At 38.3% G+C, this 19,622-nt stretch overlaps 1 protein-coding gene across 3 annotated transcripts in view; it reads left to right on the top strand.

Moving 5' to 3' along the window:
• The window catches only part of ZFAND6 (zinc finger AN1-type containing 6), a 54,255-nt gene that overhangs the window by 22,662 nt on the left and 11,971 nt on the right, over nt 1-19,622 (top strand). The window contains exon 2 of one of the 3 annotated variants that reach the window (XM_025271591.3): nt 7,823-7,983. The exons of the other annotated variants lie outside the window; for them this stretch is intronic. The gene's annotated coding sequence lies outside the window, so the exon portion shown is untranslated. The remainder of the gene's footprint in view (nt 1-7,822; nt 7,984-19,622) is intronic. 3 annotated transcript variants of the gene reach the window in all.

Here is a 19,622-nt window from a genome sequence, read left to right as displayed (position 1 = left end):
CTTGGGACTTTTAACTTGCTGGCAGTATTTTGAGGCTAATATTGGAACTAGTTGGACTTCATCCAGCAGATGTGAAACAAATAAGTAGGTGTTATAGGGCCCATTGCTGATGAAGTAGATACAATTTCAGCTGAATGCTAAATGGCTTCAAAGAGTATGGTGCCCAGCAGTTTATTTTGTGTTTTATAACTGCACGTAGAAACAGAAGAGGAAAGTCTGATCTTGGAATGGCATGTATCCTAACAGGAACTTAAAATTATCAAAATGATCTCTATGTATTATTGAAACAAGATCCAATGCAGATTTGTGTGTTGACTTCTAAGTAGTTTTAAAGTTAATATGCTGCTATTTTTTTCTTAATTTAGGGAGACTTGAAAATTATGGGTGGTTTTTTTAGCTTTTGAAGTAGTGAAAAGATACACATAGAATATTTTAATGGTGTGGAAAAGGGACTACATTGATTTTACTTGAAAGGGAAAGTTGCTCAGTCATGTCCGACTCTTTGCAACCCTATGGACTAATACATAATACAGTCCATGGGATTCTCCAGGCCAGAATACTGGAGTGGATAGCCTTTCCCTTCTCCGGGCGATCTTCCCAATGCAGGGATCGAACCCACGTCTCCTGCATTGAAGGCAGATTCTTTACTATCTGAGCCACAAGGGAAGCCCTTCATTTTACTTATGTATAGTAATAATGTCTTTCTTAAATGACCTATCAGTTCAGTCGCTCAGTCGTGTCCGATTCTTTGTGACCCCATGAATCACAGCACGCCAGGCCTCCCTCCCTGTCCATTACCAACTCCTGGAGTTCACTCAAACTCATGTCCATCGAGTCGGTGATGCCATCCAGACATCTCATCCTCTGTTGTCCCTTCTCCTCCTGCCCCCAATCCCTCCCAGCATCAGTCTTTTCCAATGAGTCAACTCTTCGTATGAGGTGACCAAAGTATTGGAGTTTCAGCTTTAGCATCAGTCCTTCCAAAGAATACCCAGGACTGATCTCCTTTAGGATGGACTGGTTGGATGTCCTTGCAGTCCAAGGGACCCTCAAGACCCTTCTCCAACACCACAGTTCAAAAGCATCAATTCTTCGGCACTCAGCTTTCTTCACAGTCCAACTCTTGCATCCATACATGACTACTGGAAAAACCATAGCTTTGACTAGATGGACCTTTGTTGGCAAAGTAATGTCTCGGCTTTTGTGCTCTCTAGGTTGGTCATAACTTTCCTTCCAAGGAGTAAGCGTCTTTTAATTTTATGGCTGCAATCAACATCTGCAATGATTTTGGAGCCCAAAAAAATAAAGTCTGACACTGTTTCCGCTGTTTCCCCATCTATTTCCCATAAAGTGATGGGACCAGATGCCATGATCTTAGTGTTCTGAATGTTGAGCTTTAAGCCAACTTTTTCACTCTCCACTTTCACTTTCATCAAGAGGCTTTTTAGTTCCTCTTCATTTTCTGCCATAAAGGTGGTGTCATTTGCATATCTGAGGTTATTGATATTTCTCCTGGCAATCTTGATTCCAGCTTGTGCTTCTTCCAGTCCAGCGTTTCTCATGATGTACTCTGCATATAAGTTAAATAAGCAGGGTGACAATATACAGCCTTGACGTACTCCTTTTCCTATTTGGAACCAGTCTGTTGTTCCATGTCCAGTTCTAACTGTTGCTTCCTGACCTGCATATAGGTTTCACAAGAGGCAGGTCAGGTGGTAAGATATTCCCATCTCTTAGAATTTTCCATGGTTTATTGTGATCCACACAGTCAAAGGCTTTGGCATAGTCAATAAAGCAGAAATAGATGTTTTTCTGGAACTCTCTTGCTTTTTCAGTGATCCAGCGGATGTTCGCAATTTGATCTCTGGTTCCTCTGCCTTTTCTAAATCCAGCTTGAACATCTGGAAGTTCACGGTTCACATATTGCTGAAGCCTGGCTTGGAGAATTTTGAGCATTACTTTACTAGCACGTGAGATGAGTGCAATTGTGCGGTAGTTTGAGCATTCTTTGGCATTGCTTTTCTTTGGGATTGGAATGAAAACTGACCTTTTCCAGTCCTGTGGCCGCTGCTGAGTTTTCCAAATTTGCTGGCATATTGAGTGCAGCACTTTCACAGCATCATCTTTCAGGATTTGGAATAGCTCAACTGGAATTCCATCAATCACCTCCACTAGCTTTGTTTGTAGTGCTGCTTTCTAAGGCCCACTTAACTTCACATTCCAGGATGTCTGGCTCTAGGTGAGTGATCACACCATTGTGATTGTCTTGGTTGTGAAGATCTTTTTTGTACAGTTCTTCTGTGTATTCTTGCCACCTCTTCTTAATATCTTCTGCTTCTGTTAGGTCCATACCATTTCTGTCCTTTATTGAGACCATCTTTGCATGATTGTTCCCTTGGTATCTCTAATTTTCTTGAAGAGCTCTCTAATCTCTCCCATTCTGTTGTTTTCCTCTCTTTCTTTGCATTGATCGTTGAGGAAGGCTTTCTTATCTCTCCTTGCTGTTCTTTGGAACTCTGCATTCAGATGCTTATATCTTTCCTTTTCTCCTTTGCTTTTCACTTCTCTTCTTTTCACAGCTATTTGTAAGGCCTCCCCAGACAGCCATTTTGCTTTTTTGTGTTTCTTTTCCATGGGAATGGTCTTGATCCCTGTCTCCTGTACAATGTCACGAACCTCCGTCCATAGTTCATCAGGCACTCTATCAAATCTAGTCCCTTAAATCTATTTCTCACTTCCACTATGAGTTACATTAAATTCTTGAAAAGAATATCATACAAACTAGAAAGTTTTAAACACAGACTTGTCATCTGGCATACTATTTTTAGATTGTCATAGATGAATCTGGTGGTTGTTTAATGGCTTGGAAAGGGGAAAGGAACTAGTTTAAACTGGATTAGTGTGTTCTACACTGTTAAAGCATTCCCAGATTCTAAAAATTAAAAATGGAGATACTGGTAATTTGATTTTTACATGGGTGATTGGATTTCATATAATTGATATATAAGGGTTCAGGGCTTGTTTTTGTGATGTGGGTAAATGCAAGTCAAGTATTAATCCATTATATAAATATTTGAACATAAATAATTAGAACACCTGTTCTATGTAGGTGTGCCAAATACTAGAAATTCAGAGGTTAGCAAGACAGATGACTCCTAAAATATGTCATTATCAAAATATAGTGGGCTGAATTACATGGTCTAACTTTGACCACAAAAGTGACTTGTGTATTAACATGTCTTGGAGCCTTTTTTCATTTCTTTCTATAGCACTCCCTTTCTCTTCAAAGTTGGGACCTGTAGAACCAGAAGAATTAAGGAAATATGGCAAATACAGATAAAGGTTCATGATTTGTCGTGTCCTGTATCAGGGGTTTGCTGGAAATTCAGACGAAGACCATGTTGATCTGACTTAATAGAGCTCTGAAGTGAGCTGCATTTTCTGACTCACATGTGTATGTGTTACAGTCTCCTTGGCAGTGTAGGTTAAGAGTTGATTTAGAAGCAGGTAGGTGATACCTGAAAATTTGCTCCCTGTCCTCCAAAATACATACACAGGTATACATACAGATGCCCATGTGCACATCCCATATTTGAGCTAGGGATTTTAGGTTTAAAATTGGATTAAATTTTTAGGCTTGAGTTGGTCATATTTCATTCACAATATGAGTTGTTCTGATCCTTTTATTATAACTGTTTACCTGCAGCATTTAGGGAATTGGAGTTTTGAATTGAGATCAGAGGAAAAGTTTGTAGAGCTAGCAGATAGGTTTGGTACTGGAGAGTATTTGACACATGCTATCTGAGAAAAAGGGAGAGAAGGCAGGGTTTGGGATAAAATAATTTTGCCTGTTTTGTAGTTGGGTAGAATCCATACTAGAAGGGTTAAATCCCTGGGTGGGGAAAATCCCCTGGAGAAGGAAATGGCTGCCCACTCCAGTATTCTCACCTGGGAAGTCCCATGGACAGAGGAGCATGGTGCGTTACAGTCCCTGGGATCACAAAGAGTCAGGCGCAATTAGCGACTAAACAACAACAGTCCTACAAGTGCCTATTCAAGTGCCTTTTTTTAAAACAAGGTAGTGTTTGGTGCTATATCAAAGATTAATCTGATATAGAGCTTGTCTGAAAGAAGGCCACGGTTCAGTAACAGTGCTCCTGACTTGGAATTAGCTTAAGTACCAGTGAATATTCTACCAGTTAGGTTGCTCATACCTGACAGAGGGTGTATCCAGATTAGTATAATAGACTAAATCATCCCTTCTTTGTCCTGACCCTTGTTTTCCCTCCAGTTCCTGCCTTTGTCTCTTTTAGGCTGTGAGCAAGGTGATGTGTTTTTCTGTTCCTTTTCAAGATGAACTGTTTGTGAGATTTCCTACTAGAGAGACTACTGTTCTGGGCCTCCTGACAAGTAAAACAAAAATGATAGGCATAGGATGCAAATAATGATTGTATAGTCAAAGCTGTGCTCTTAACAGCTCTTGCCATCTTACAGAGACTAACTCTTACAGTTAGTAAAAGACAATTGAAGATAAAATGAGGGAGAGTGTGTTAAGCCGTTGGAGGGAAAGGAGAACATGAAATCAGTGAAGTGGTATGTCGCTGTCAGGATTTTCTTCTTCCTTGCCTATATTCCTTTATTTTCTCTTTTTTTTTCCTCCCCCTTTCCTTTTTTCCTCCCTCTCTTTATTTTGTGGATTTAGACCACTGAAATGTTGTATATTCATTTATACCTTGGCCTCTCAGTGATTAACATTCTCTTGTCTTTTCCAGGTGCTCTGTAGTCATTGTGGCATTATCCGCTTATTGTGGGCAGTGCAGGATTTGCTTGGGTGGGACGTTTGTTTTATTAACGGTATTTCCCTTGTAGGTTACTGATCACTGATTATCTCTTGGCTTTGGTAATGCTTTGCTACCTGGCATACCCAGAAGGTAACTTAATTTGGAGTTTTTAGCAAGGACACACCCACTACTGCATATCCAGTTGAAGAATAGCTGTGCTTTCTTGTAGAAGTTTGTTTCTAACTGCATAGAGTAACAGGGTTGAGAAGAGGCAGACATTCACTTGAATCTTTAGCTCTCATATCGATGTTTTAAATGAGAGCACTGCTTCTTATAATTGATTAAAATGGATAGTCACAAATCAGTTTAGACTGCTGTTGGGTTGGATTTGAGTGTACAGAGATGGCTATAGGAAATGATGGTTCTCTTGTTCGGTATCTGGTTGAACTCCTTGAGAACATCAGGTCCAAATATTTATTTTTCTCAAGTATAATTTTGAAATTATAGAAAATTGCATTAATAATACAAATAGTTCCCATCTACCCCCAGCAAGATTCACTCATTGTTAACATTTTGCTACATTTGGGCTATCATTTTATTTTTTTCTGAACTTTTTTGAGAAGTTGTGTGCATCCTGTCCCTTTACCATGTAGTACTTAAAGACGTATATTATCTAAGAACAGCATTCTTATAGTTTCAAGGACATTCCAGTTATCAAGGAAATTGATACAGTACACTTCTGTAACACACAGCTCACATTCAGATTTCTCTAGTTTCCTCAGTAACGTTCTTTAATAATTTTTTTCCTGTCTAGGATCCAATCTTCAATCATTTATTGACTTGTCATGTCTCTAGTTTCCTTTAATCAGAACCCTATCCTTAGCCTTTCTTTGTCTTTTGTGACACTGGCACTTCTGAAGAGTGACAGACCATTTATTTACAGAATCTCCCTCGAATGGGGTCTGTCTGATGTGTCCTTGTGATTGAATGTAGGAGGTGTCGCAGTGATTGGATGTAGGAGGTGAGCAGGAATGCTGCGTTACTGCGTGTGATTCTCAGGGCCTCTCATCAGGAGGAGTGTGTCCACTTGTACTCTTTGCAGTGATACCAGCTTTGATCTTCCCATTAGTGTGGTAAAGTTACTGTTTTCCTTTCTCCAGTAAGCAATTTCTGGGGAGATACTTTGAGATTTAATATATGCTCTTCATCATCAAACTTTCATTCTCAAAAAATTTTAACAATCTTTGGCAGTTTTGCCAGAATCTATTGTTCGTATGGTGGTTGAAGTTCACGTCTTTGATTGCACAAACCCAGTAGTATAGGAGGGAGTCTGTTCAGCTGTTGGTTTCCTTGGCTTTATAAAGTATTTTGTATTGAACTGGATTTTCTCTTCTGAGACTTTGACACATTATTTCAAATTTTGTACTTTTATGCCACTTGTGAGATAAGCCTGCTGTTTTCTTCTTTGTAACAGCCCCTCAGAATGCATTCCACTTTTGTCTTTTCTCTCAGTTACTACTCCCATTTCTAACAGTTGTTTCTTGTGAGAGAGAGCTTTCCTGAGTTTATAATCATACTCTTGGTTTCCTGCTAGCACTCATTTATCAATGTCATAGATCTAGCACTAAATCCAGATACCAGTTCCAGATATGGTTTATATCAATTCCAGATATGGTTTATTCAATACAATAGATTGCTGTTGCTTATAATCTAGTTTGAGCATGAGGCTTTGGAGTCAGATAAATCTGGATTCAAGTCCTGTCTCTTCCACTTATTAGCTCTGTCCTCTTCAGCAAGTTCGTAACGTCTCTGAACTTGAGTTCCATAATCTGAAAAGAGTTGGTAATAATTGCAGCTACCTTTTAGGGGGGAATGAGGATTAAGTGTGCATGTAAAATTCTGGGAATGGTGTCTGTTGCACTGTAATCACTCATCAAATGTTTATTGTTAGTATATAGAAAGGATGCTTCTATTTTTACACCCAAGATTGGTACAATTTATTTTTAGCTGTTGTTTTTTATTGTAGGCTCATTTAAATCTGTGGTGAAAATGAGAAAGTTTTAGTAAGTGTTACTGAAGCACAGTTAGACTCTTGAATAAATATTTTAACTTATGTGAATATTATTCTATCAGTGACAACTTTGATAAAGTTTAGAGTCATTTCTTAAATTATTTATATGTCCATTATAAGTAGATTATAAAGTAACAAACATTTGAGTTATTTTGACTGAATCCTAAAACCTTTAGCCTTTTAGTGCATAGCAAATACACAATCAGTTTTTCAGCATTAAATATTTTAAAAATTAGCCAGTGAATTTTGAGTGTTTGTATGCTATTTCTTACAGCATTTTAAAACCATGTTGTTAATATAAATAGTAACTTACTTTGTGAAATCCTAAAACTTTTCCTAAAATTTACTATGGAAACTGAGTTTATTAATACACACATGTTGGGGGAACAGTTATCCAGGTATTTTAGGACACATTGATTGAACACAATTTTATTTTCCAGATAAGCTGTCTAGAACACTTGGAGAACCTGTTTCAATAATGATAATATAGGAATTTGAGTCTGTGGGGAAATGTGCTGTAACCTTTCATTGTAATGTTAGAAGTATAGCTCCTCTTTCTGTCACAACAGGACCAAGAGTCTTACTCTCCTTAGTCAGAGGGTCCCCAGGGATATTCTTGGTACACTCAGGGCACCCCACTGACTGTCTCTTTATAAAAAAAGTTCTTTCATTGGTGATTATTTATGCCAAAGAAATAAGCTAAACTTTAGGAAAAAAAGAAAGACCTAGTTTTGCTTACTTTGGGCATAAATGATTATAAAAGGTAGAAAAATCTATATGTTACAGTTACATATTGTTCTGTTACATACATTGGTGTCAGATAGCAAGTGAAATGTTATTCCTGATTTTACATTGCAACCCTTTTTATGTAGCTGTAAGAGTGAAAGCACTCCTTAAACTTGTAGACAATTAAAGTGTGCATAGTTAATTTGAACTGTCTCAACTCTCTTTCATGTTAAATGTGTTACAGGAATGAATCTGAAGTCTGCTGCAATAAAACACTGAAGGCTTTAAAATGTTTTCTTGCATAAAACTCAAACTTTAAGTAGCTGCTTATGAGGATAGGGAAGGGAGGAAGCTAATGTCTGTCTCAAGATACAGGACAGCTGTTTGCTCATCAACCTCAACTGTGTGAGTAGACTTAAGCCTGTAACACTGTGTACTTAGGCATAATAATAACTTACAATTTTAAAATCTAAAGGACTTAAAGATACTCTTAAGTCAGCATGATGAGGTATTTTTTAGGGTCTGTTTTTTTCTGGTGGGTAGAATGTTGAGGGTGGAGTGGGTGATAGGTTTTTATTTATAAAGTATTTTTGAGAATAAAACTTAACAACTAAGTATCATTAGTGACCATGCTCTTTTTTCATTATTCTATTATTGTGAAGCAAAAGAAGAAAATTCTGTAGATCACTCTATTTTATAGTTGATTTCATGCTTTTAAAATAAATATTTTAATCAATCATAAAATGTATTTTGGAAGTATGATGTTAGATATTAATATAGAAAATAGCTCTTGGAAATAATTTAATAACAAATTGTAATTAATAATTTTTATAATGTCTGTGTTTAATCAGAGAGAGTATGTACTTCAAAATAAAGGAACTCTAGTTTATTGAATGCAGTTAGAAGTCTTTTACACTTGCCAACTTTGTTTTTAAAATACTTAATATAAATTCCTGTGGAAAGAAGAATTCTCCTTTTTCTCTTACTAAAAGCTATCACCTTAAGAATCATTTTGGGATAGAGGGGTCTGATTTTTTTTTTCTACTTTCTTTTTTTGTTTTTGTATTGGGTTTTTTCCTCCTCCTTCATGGATTTAGGAGTAAGACTCTTTTTTTTTTTAGGAGTAAGACTCTTAATTGAATATTTCCCGCACTAGAGAAATGTATGGTTTTATAGAAAAGATAATTAAAATATAAGACATTGCCATGAGCAGTGTGATGACCGTGTAGGTTAAGATTTATCAAATCTTATTAACTATTTAGGGAACTGTGAAATAAAAGAAATGCTGTTTGCAATAAGATGAGCTTACTTTCTCTTTCACATCAGAATGTGTTGACTGAAGGAAAATAAAAATTGACTGATTTTAGAATCAGTGAGTGAGGAGGCTCTTAGAAAGCATAATGAAGAACATGTAGTGAATATGGATATTCTTATGCAAGTAGTCAAAAGAGTACATGCCAGAAATGAAGAGAGGAATATGGATACATTCAAAAGTAGTTAAAAAACTTGAAGTTTCAGTTTGGTCGATTTTTTTTTTTTCTTTTCTGGGCTGGTCAGTAAATGGACAGTACTGTATGAATCCCCAGGGGTTACCTTAGTCCTAATTTTTCAGTAGCTCTAAAGAAATCATGTTCAATGATGACAAGTCTCACTTTAGTGAGATTTTAAGGTCTATAATATGAGGTTTAACTCTCCAGTTTACAGTCATTTGGTATTTCCCCTGTAAAGGGTGAGTTTAATTTGGTACTATTTTGTGCAATACTCTAGCACTCTATGCTCTTCTCTTTAATTAGTGTTTCTTTATTGTCGAATAAAGAAAATGTAGGTGAAGGAAGCCTTTAGTACATACTTAGTGAAAGTTTGATTTATTTATTTTTTTATTGAAGGAAAATTGCTTTACAGAATTTTGTTGTTTTCTGTCAAACCTCAACATGAATCAGCCATAGGCGAAAGTTTGATTTTTAAAGATAAAATTAGGCAGAAAGGACACACAGTAGGAAACAAGAGAAGCTTGTATATAACTATGGAGGATTTGGGGGGAAACTGTATGCCAGTAGATTGGTCCTGTTTACATTTCTCCTTCTATCGCTCTGAGGTGATTCTTCGTGTCTGTGTTATTATTCTGCTGAGCAGGTAGAGCAGAGTGCTGAGGAGCTAATTAAGTTTCCTGGGCTAGGAAGTGCTTGCAGGAGAGTGTGAGCACCATTCATAAACTCTGCTTCTGCTCTGTCCCTGGCCTGCCCTACCCTTAGCCTACCACATAGGCTTCTTGTTGATCTTGCACTCACTTCTGTGACAGAGTTTTGCCTAGATCATATGTACATTTTAACTTCTTATGTTGTTGTGTCTTGCAATATGCAGTAACATGGAGTTCCTGAGTTACACTGAAAGCCATGTAACATGCATGGTTAAGGGCCCAGGGTGTACAGTCAGGCTGCCTGATTCAGATCCTAACATGATAGTGAACAAATGACTTAAACCTTTCTGTGACTCTCTTTTCTAATCTGTAAAATAGATACAGTAATAATTTGTTACCTGATATGGAGTATTGTGAGGTTTAAGTGAGTCATCGATACTCGCAAATTATTGCTTTTATTATTAATCTTTTGTTTCTTCTTTGATAGGAATAATAGTAAGTGGCCTATTCCAAGTCCTTAAAGTAATCAGTTGTAAGGCTTGAGGATGTAGAATTGGAAACTCAAAAAGGAGGGTATTTTCAGTTGGGTATCATGGAAGATCTCGCTTGACCAGTAGAATAGAGAACCTTACTCTCCTGCCTTCTGTTCTCCTTCTGCTGTATTAGCTAGCCAAGTTTCAGTTTTCAGTAGACGTATGTGGCTAAGTGTATTGGACAGTGCTGTTCTAGATGGTTGGATTTGAATCTGTAATATATTTACTTTAAACATGGCCTATCTTGATGACACGCAGCTATATTTGTCTAGAACATGAAAGATTGGTCTTGGTGTCAGATGTAACTCCACACAAGAGGAAGAAAGGAAGGAAAAATACTTACTGAAGAATATTGGTTAAAGTTAGGGATATTTTCTCTGAGTTTTAGGTCAAGTGATTTTTAGGCACTTCAGCAAAGTCAGTATCAGTTCAGTCACTCAGTCGTGTCTGACTCTGTGACCCATGGACTGCAGCACACCAGGCTTCCCTGTCCATAATCAGCTCCCGGAGCTTGCTCAAACTCATGTGCATTGAGTTGGTGATGCCATCCAACCATCTCATCCTCTGTCATCCCTTTCCCCTCCTGCCTTCAGTCTTTCCCAGTATCAGAGTCTTTTCCATTGAATCAGTTCTTGGCATCAGGGGGCCGAAGTACTGGAGCTTCAGCATCAGTCCTTCCAGTGAATATTCAGGACTGATTTCCTTTAGGATGGACTCACTGGATCTCCTTGCAGTCCAAGGGACTCTCAAGAGTCTTCTCCAACACCACAATTCAAAAGCGTCAGTTCTTTGGCACTCAGCTTTCTTTATGGTCCAGCTGTTACATCCGTACACGACTACTGGAAAAACCATAGCTTTTGACTAGAGTCATTATAATGATATTTTAAAATAAAGGCATGGATGGATGAACTAAGCAGTATTGAAGGTCTTGAGTTCTGTCAGTAGAGATTGCATCTTGGATTAAAGTGCTTTCTAATCTAGAAGCACTTTTGAAAGCTTGGCAATGTAATGGATGGCAAACTTAAGTCTCTCAGGAAGGACTCAGTACCAGTGTTTTATTATAAGAGAATCTTCCTCTGTTGGAGATGGTCCTGCTAAACCTTAAAGTAGTCTGGAGTCAGCACTGGTCATCACTCACTGTGTGTGTAGAAATGTGGTGTGTGTGTGTGTGTTTCTGCTGCTTCTAATAGCAAGAAGTAGAAGCATGGTTTTATGTTCTGTAAGATCTTGCTGTTTTCTGGAATCTAATCAGGGGCCAGAACACATTGGAACAGATACCCATTCTAACTGAAAAAGGGAAGTGGGAGATTATTTTAAAAGAGATGTGAAAAATCTCAAGGAATTGGCAAGAGGTTTACAGCTTTGGTACCTTTTTCTGTGTTTGGTGTTCTTCCTCTTCTCCACCACCTTTTCAGATTGGGTCATTGGGTCAGGTTTTCACCCCTCTCCACTTAACTTTTCTGGAAATACCCTGTGGTACCAGTGGGGCGATTAGAGTTAAGACCTGTAGGTTGTACATACTGTGTTAAAAGGGAGTTGAAGGAGTCAGTTGACATGCCTAACTTCAGTTTTTTAACTGATTAAAAAGAAGGGAGGAACTCGATGAAAGTAGAGTGTTTTGGGTGCATTTTATAGTTTTGTGGCTCATAGGGATTATTGAAATTAAAAGTGACATCTGTGTATATACATGAAAGTCACACATCCGTATTCCTATCCTAACACTTGCACTGATCCTTACAAGCAGAGCCGTCTGTCATAACTTTCATCTTTTATGGTACCTCGGAGAGCAGTAGGCAGCACAAGTGTATAAGCAGGGCCCCTTAAATGAGGAACTGGGATAAAAAGAAAAATCGACCTAGAATCATTTAATTTTGCTGTATCTTTTCTGATCACACTCTAAATTGCATAGTTTTGAAGGTGTTTTTTCATGTCTTATATTTGAGTGCCTCTTGTGTACCTGCCATTGCTCTGGAACAGGAATTGGCAAACTGAAGCCCATTACCACCTCTTTTTGTTAATAAAAGTTTTATTGGAACAGAGCTATGCCCATTTATTTAGTCGTTTGGAGAAGAAAAGTAAATGAAAACACATAAATATGGGAACCAATGGGAAAATTTGAGTGGGTTCCCTATTTTGCCAAAAAAAAAAAAAAAAAAAAGGAATTGTTTTGTGCAGATAATGACTATGTCAAATTCTTTAAGATATGCAATATGGAACCTGCATAAAATTGAGAACATAAAATTGACTACAACTTTCATTATAAAATAACAACATGGTGTGCCAGCTTAAGCACATTGCTAAATGAAGCCCTCTCTGAGTGAACCGAATTAGAAAAAAATATCCCGAAGCTCAAGAGAGTGAGGCTGAACATCTTTGTTCAGGGCACAAACTGTATAACATTTAGTGGTACTTGATGGCAAACCTAGATCCTGTTTTGAACAGCAAATTCAGTTTCTTTAGAAGGAGCCTATTGCAGCCTATTTGCTTTGGGGTAAATGCTTGTTTACTGCAGGTTGTAGTACAAGGCTGCTACTTTGCAACACAGTTTAATTCAATACAGTTTAATTCACGCATTCAGCAAATACTGAATATCTACCATGTGCCAAGCATTTTTGTAAGTTATCATTGGACAAAATGGACAGAGTCGCTGCTGTTACAGAGGTAACATTTTAGTAGAGGGAAGATAGATGAAATAAGTGTAATTTAATAGTAAAGATTAAGATAAGGGCACTGAAGAAAAATAAAACTGGATAGGGTAATAAAGGATGCTGGTGGTTATTTCAAATAGGGGGATGAAGGAAACCCTCCTTCAGAAGATGACAGGTGAGCAAAGGCTTGAAGTTAGATGAGGGACTCCTGTCCTCCTAGTGACTTCTGGAAGGTAGAAGTTATAGCAGTTACAAAGGCCTTAAGACCGTAGCATACCTGGCAATGTATGTGATCCGGAGGAGTGGGAGAGAGGAGGTCAGGTAATGGGGGAACAGATTATAAAGCGCCTCTATGTCGGTCGGGAGTTTGGCTTTTACTTGGTCAGCTGGAGGATTTTGAGCAAGCATGCAGTGTGCTTTGTTTTAGATGTAACATGATCACTGGCTGCTGTATTGAAAATACACCATAGGAAGGTAGTAAGAGAAGCATGGGAGACAGATGTATCAATAACTGTATTGGTTATCAATAACTGTATAGCACATTACCCCCAAAACTTAATGGCTTCAAACAACAAACATTTATTGTCTCGCATGGTTTCTGTGAGGAATAGAGAAGCGGCTTAGCTGTGTAATTTTGACTCAGGGTCTCTCATGAGGTTGCAACTCAGATGTCAGCAGAGGTTGTAGTCATCTGAAGACTTCACCAGGACTGAAGGGTCTGCTTCCAGATTCACTCACATGCCTCGTGGCCTGAGGCCTCAGTGACTGAGCAGTTGGGTCCCTCCTACAGCACCGTAGGGCCTTCCCCAGAGCGAGCGATCCACACGAGAGAGAGCAGGGCAGCAGCCACAGCGTGCAGCGTTTGCCGTGACTAGACTCAGATACGGACCATCACGTGCACAGCATTCTGTTGTTATCCAGACCAACACCCAGAAAATGCGGGTGGGGACTACCAAGGGCCTGAATGCCAGGAATCCTGGGGCTCTCTGGGGGTCGCCTTGGAGGCTGGCACCTGGTTTACATGGTATTGTCTCAGTGTCATCACAGCAAAGCCTGCCTCTCTCCCAGCAGTACCAGTGAGATCCAGGGAGGAGGGACTGAGTCATAGGCCAGACTCGGATCACATGCCCACCTCTGAGACAGGTCTGGCTCTGAGGAGGCGGGGTTAGACCTATCTCAGCAAGTGAGAGAGAGGTTCTGCTGTCTGAAAGGGTAAGGAGGAAAATGTACCAGGCAGACAGAAACTGTCAGTTCAGGAATATGATATCTTCCTGTCCAGTTATTGAGTGCTTTTATAATTATTAAGACACCATGGATGTTATTTATATAGCCTTGGTGAATAGAAAGCAGTGTGCTAAATAGAGGACAGTTTGTACCAAGAACATTGCTGTCCTTTTTCCCATCATAGCTACAACTCTGTAAACTATACCTGCTGTTAAAGATTTGTGTGAAATATTGCCTTTCATAGTTTTTTCCCCTTATTGGGTGATGAACATATACTTAATTAAGAGATGAAGCTTAGGGAGCAAATAATACTTTAAATTTACATTGTCTGGATTAGAGAGAGTCCCACAGTTAGTAGGACCTCTGCCCCTGGGAGTCCCAGGCCCACCTAGACTCCCCACATTCTCTCCGGTGATGATTACATTAACACCATTTGATTATTTAATCCAGGAATTGGCAGACTTGTCGTTCATCACCTATTTTTGTTCAGCACATGACCCAAGAATGGCTTTTGTATATTTTAAGTGGTGAAGGTAAAAATCAAGAGGGACATTTTATAATGTGAAAATTCTAGGAAATTCAAATTTTGGTGGTCATTAAGTACAGTTCTATTGAAACATTGTTGGTGGCTGCTTTGATGCGACAACAGTGAATTGAATAATTGTAACAGAAGTTGCATGGCCTTGAAATCTAAAATATTTACTATTTGGTTATTTACAGAAAGGTTTGCTGGCCCCTGATTTACACATTTTTGGGTGCAGCAGAGTAGAGTCATCTAAGGTGGGAATGCCAGTCAGTTTTCCTGAAGCCTATCTTCTTCACCTGGAAGCACCATAGTGGCCTCAATTTGTGAGACCTGTTGTGCTGGTCAGTGAAAACTTCTTTATGTCAATAACCAGGGAAGTGAGATTTGAGTATACTAGAACTGGCTCAGAGGTCTCTTATCCTTGTATAACTTAGTGTGTTGAAACTGATGGATTAATTATTTGCTGGGAAGGAATATGTGGTATCCCATAGGATGTCATCCTCGTGTTAGCTGGACTCAAGCCATTTTGTCCTTCAGCCCACACGGCGGCAGGAAAGACAAGCTAACATAGGGACCTAGGAACTGCTCTACAGAGAGAGAGCTGCAGGGCACCCTCAGTACAGTAGGAACCCTAACTCAGAGTGAACAGAGTAACCCTAGACTATCAGAGTGAACAGCACCATCACCACATCTTCTACTCTTTGATCTGTTTGCTTTATGAATGTCCCTAGGTTTTCTATAACCTTTGCAGAGGTTCTTGACCCCCAGAACATATGTCTCTTGCCTATATGATAGCTGATGGAGCCAAATGCTGAGAACTCTGTGGGAAATTACTATATGCAATCAGGAGACATTAATCTCAAACACCTGTGACAGAATGGGTATTCTTCTTTGATCAGTTATTATTAATAAAACAAATTATAGAAGAATGTTCAACTACTTTGCTCTTTTCTGAGATTTCCATTTGATAAAATTGCAGAGGATTAGCCAGTTTTGAGTGGTAAAGGCCAGGGGCAAAGGGAAAGCTTGTCTTTATCACTCTGTGCCTGCAGTATTAGTTCGAAGTTTAGTAGGCTTTCTTATGTAACTCAGCATGTATATTTCTTTCTTCTCCTGAAATAAATAGTAATGATTCCAAGTTGAAAAGGTTGTAGGTGTTAACCTAAGAATTAAAACTCTGATGCTTATGAGCCAGGTAACTGAAAGTGAAGGTAGCCTTGAGTTGGAGAGTATAGGCTCTCTCTGAGAAGGATCCCAGCTGATAGATTTAATTTTGGGAACATCAGTCTACTGTTGTCAGGTTTTGCTATTTTCAAGAGGAGCTGAAAATCTGAGATTTTTTATTTGACATTTCCCCAACTTTTGAAAGTTAACAACTAATTAAAAAAATTTAATATGTGCTCGCTAACCAAACATGCCTGTGGGTCAGATTTCACTTGTTTGCCAGTTCACAACTTCTGTATTTAATTTGTCATTGTAAACCATATATCCTCCCTATTTATTTCAGGAGGAGGGAGAACAATGAAATGAAAAATTATACGTGCCTTTTATAACTGGTTTGGATTACTGATCATTCTTGCTGGGTGACTGTTTCAGTATATGAATCATGGGTACTGTGGTTGAAACATTTTTCATCAGTCTGTTTTCTCCCCCTTTCAATGGAAAATAACCGTTTTGGGGGCCCTGATGTGAATAGTCCAACAAAAATGAAATGTGTGTATTCAACAAAATACTTTGTATTATTCATATTAGGTAAAAAGGGAATTTGAAAAGGGAAATTACTTGTGTACCTGTAAAGCATTTGAATAATGGGTGAGCTTAAGTGCCCCCAAAAGGTGGTACAGAGAGTGTCTGTTGGAATACAAAACAGAGGAGGATTGAGGTGGACAGAAATGAAACCAGAAGAGGTAGAATTTAAGCTGATTCCTGAATAGGATTGTTGTAGGCAAAGTGAAGAAGCGGACGGCATTTATGAAGGAAGGAGCAGTATGAGTTAGATTTATGAAGGAAGGAGCAGTATGAGTTAGATTTTTGTTTCCAGCAATGAGCATGATTTGTTTCAAACGGATGGGAGCAAAGGAGCCTCTGCTTTTAGGCAGAGCAGAGACAGCAGTTACTGAGTTTCCACTCTGTGCCAGGTACTCTATGGATGCCTTCTGTATACATTGTATTACTTAATCTAGTTATATAAATATGAACACCCTTTTAAGGAGTTGAAACCTAGGGAAGTTTAGTAACATGTTCAAGCTCTTATAGGCAATAAAAACAGCGAAGCTGGGCTCTGACCCCAAGCCTATTCACTTTGCACTGGTTATTTACTTTGCAGGGAACTTGGACTGGTTACAGTAAATTATGTAGAGCTCAGAATCCCAGGTCTAGTACTCCTTCCTGGGGCAAATATAGAGTAACTAAACTGGAAGAAATATGATGAGAACTTGGTGTTCTAGGAGAATTTAAATAAGTGGATTTTGAGGAGAGGCAGTAGAACAGAAGGAAAAATACTATTAAAATAGCCCAGGTATGAAATGAGAATCAGAATTGGGATGAAAAGAACAGAGCATGAGATATTTCCAAATGAAAATTATTGGAACTTGGTGACTGAACTCTAGGGAATGAAGCAGAGTGAAATAAGTTTGACATGTATTTGCAGTTATAATTGAGTGTATGTTCCATTCATTCATTGCTGTTCTTTTGTCAGAATTTTAATAATTAGTAATGAACTTTCTTTGTAGTCTTAAAAGTATTTGATCTTGCATTTTTTATGCTAATGAAAATTTCTTAGGTTAAAAGACATACAGGAAAAAAGTTTCTCAAGAACTTAGTTAAGCTTATTAAAGCTGCATAATGAAAAATTTTAAAAAGCTGCGTATTCAACCTTAAGGTTGAGTAAATGAATAAAATTTTAAATTATCTTTAAATGAAAAGAGTAATAATTCGTGAATGTTCCCAAATTTGTAGGTTTGGCAGGACAGGATGGACTTTGAAAGTCATTCTCTTTTAATTTTGTTTTTGATTGGAAAAAAAAGACATTGACCTCAAAGCTTACAGATATGTGGCCTTGGGCAAGTTACTAACTTTCTTTGAATATCAGTTTTCTCATTTAAAATGAGGATATCACTAATACTGACATCATAGGGTTCTGGAGAGAATTAGTGAGGTAATATAAATAAAACAATGAAAGTGGTTTGTGGCCCATAGTAAGCTCTGAGTAAGTATCCGAGGAAGGTAGAGAAGACAGTTAGGTGTGGATTTGATTATGAATGTTGTTAAGAGTCAAATCACATTTTCTGAATTCTCTTCTAATTCGTACTTTTTTTTTCAATTCCACCGTGCTGATCCATTTTTCTCTGGTGATCTCAGTCTTTACCTCCTTGGATTTGTGATTCTATCTATAATCCCACAATACCTAGAGCAATCAAGGAATTGTTCTGCTTTCTCCTTCTCTTTCCTCTTTTCCTTCCTGAATGCCAGGTTTGTGGGCCCTTCATAGTTACCTACCAAAAAGGTACCAGAGCATGGGGACACCAGACTTTCAGTTTCTGCAGAGCCACCCCATCTTTGCCACTACACTTAAAGATAAACTAAGACACCTTTTTATGGCTCTTCGTCTTTTTTCTGAATCTTCATGGAAAGTTACATTTTGTGGCCTAACCATGAATAAATAAAACTGATTTTTTCCTTTTATTTCTCTCTTTTTTTCCTGTGAAATCCTTTGTGCTTTTTATCTGCCATGATAATAGTTTTTGAAAGCTTTTGACTTACAAAATTACTGCTAATTTGCTACTGTGCAGGGTATTTTGGCTTGGGGAAATTGTTACAACATTTTGAATTTTAGTCTTACTGTTCAAAAGCAGAGGTTGTGATACAAAAAGCTTCATGGTCATGCTGTACTTCTTACCTGTGACTCTCTGCTTGAGTTTTTATAGAAATAAGATAGTTCTCTTTTCTGCTGCTGCTAAGTCACTTCAGTTGTGTCCGACTCTGTGTGACCCCATAGACGGCAGCCCACCAGGCTACTCTGTCCCTGGGATTCTCCAGGAAAGAATACTGGAGTGGGTTACCATTTCCTTCTCCAGTCTCTTTTCTGGATGCTTGTAATTGCCAGCATATACTGAAAAATTTGTCAGTACTGGTAGGGAAAGTTTTTAATTCTTATATAATTTTAATGTCATTAATATGCAGTATAGAATAGTTGGTGATTTAGAACAGTGTTTCCTGGGAATTCCCTGGCTGTCCAGTGGTTAGAACCCGGCACTTTAACTGCCCAGGCCCAGGTTCGATCTGTGGTTTAGGGAACTAAGATCCAGCAAGCCGTGAAAATAAATAAGAACACCGTGTCTCAATCTTTTTCCTTTATAGCCCCCCACCCCACTCCCAGGAGTCTTTTGAAACAGTTTTTTCCTTATTGGCTTCCTACCTCCATAAAATTTTAATTCCACAGATGCAGTTATCTATGTATGTATTATATGTACATCTGTTTTATACATACAGAGTAAGGGGGTTTTGTATTCCCATCTCCAGGGTCAGAGTCTGTCTTCTTGAGCTGGTGCTGCTTGCCGTGCTGGTTACAGCAGCAGGTTCTCAGAATTTTTGGTTTCAGGACCTTTGAGTTCTCAAAAGTTATTGAGTACGTTGAAGACTTTTAGCCTTTGTCTGTCATATCTTGTGAAAATTTTATCATATTACAAATTAAAGTGAGAGAATCACAAATATTTATTAGTTATTAATTTATTTAAAAGTTATTGTGAAAAATAACTCCCCCTTCAAAGGGTTCAGTAAGAAACATGACATTGTTATGCATTTTTGCAAGTTCTTTAAGGTCTGGCTTAGAACAAACAGCTGGATTCTCATGGTTGCCTCCGTATTCAGTCTTTTGGTTCATGGGGTCGCAAAGAGTCAGACACGACTGAGCAACTGAACTGAACAATGTGTAAAAAAAAAAGCTGATGTCATACAGATATGTAGGAAAAGGAAGG

This window comes from Bubalus bubalis, chromosome 20 (assembly GCF_019923935.1).
Source record: "Bubalus bubalis isolate 160015118507 breed Murrah chromosome 20, NDDB_SH_1, whole genome shotgun sequence".
NCBI classification, from domain to species: Eukaryota; Metazoa; Chordata; class Mammalia; order Artiodactyla; family Bovidae; genus Bubalus; species Bubalus bubalis.
The sequence above is the reverse complement of the archived record's forward strand: the minus strand, read 5'-3'. Positions and strand labels throughout refer to the sequence as shown.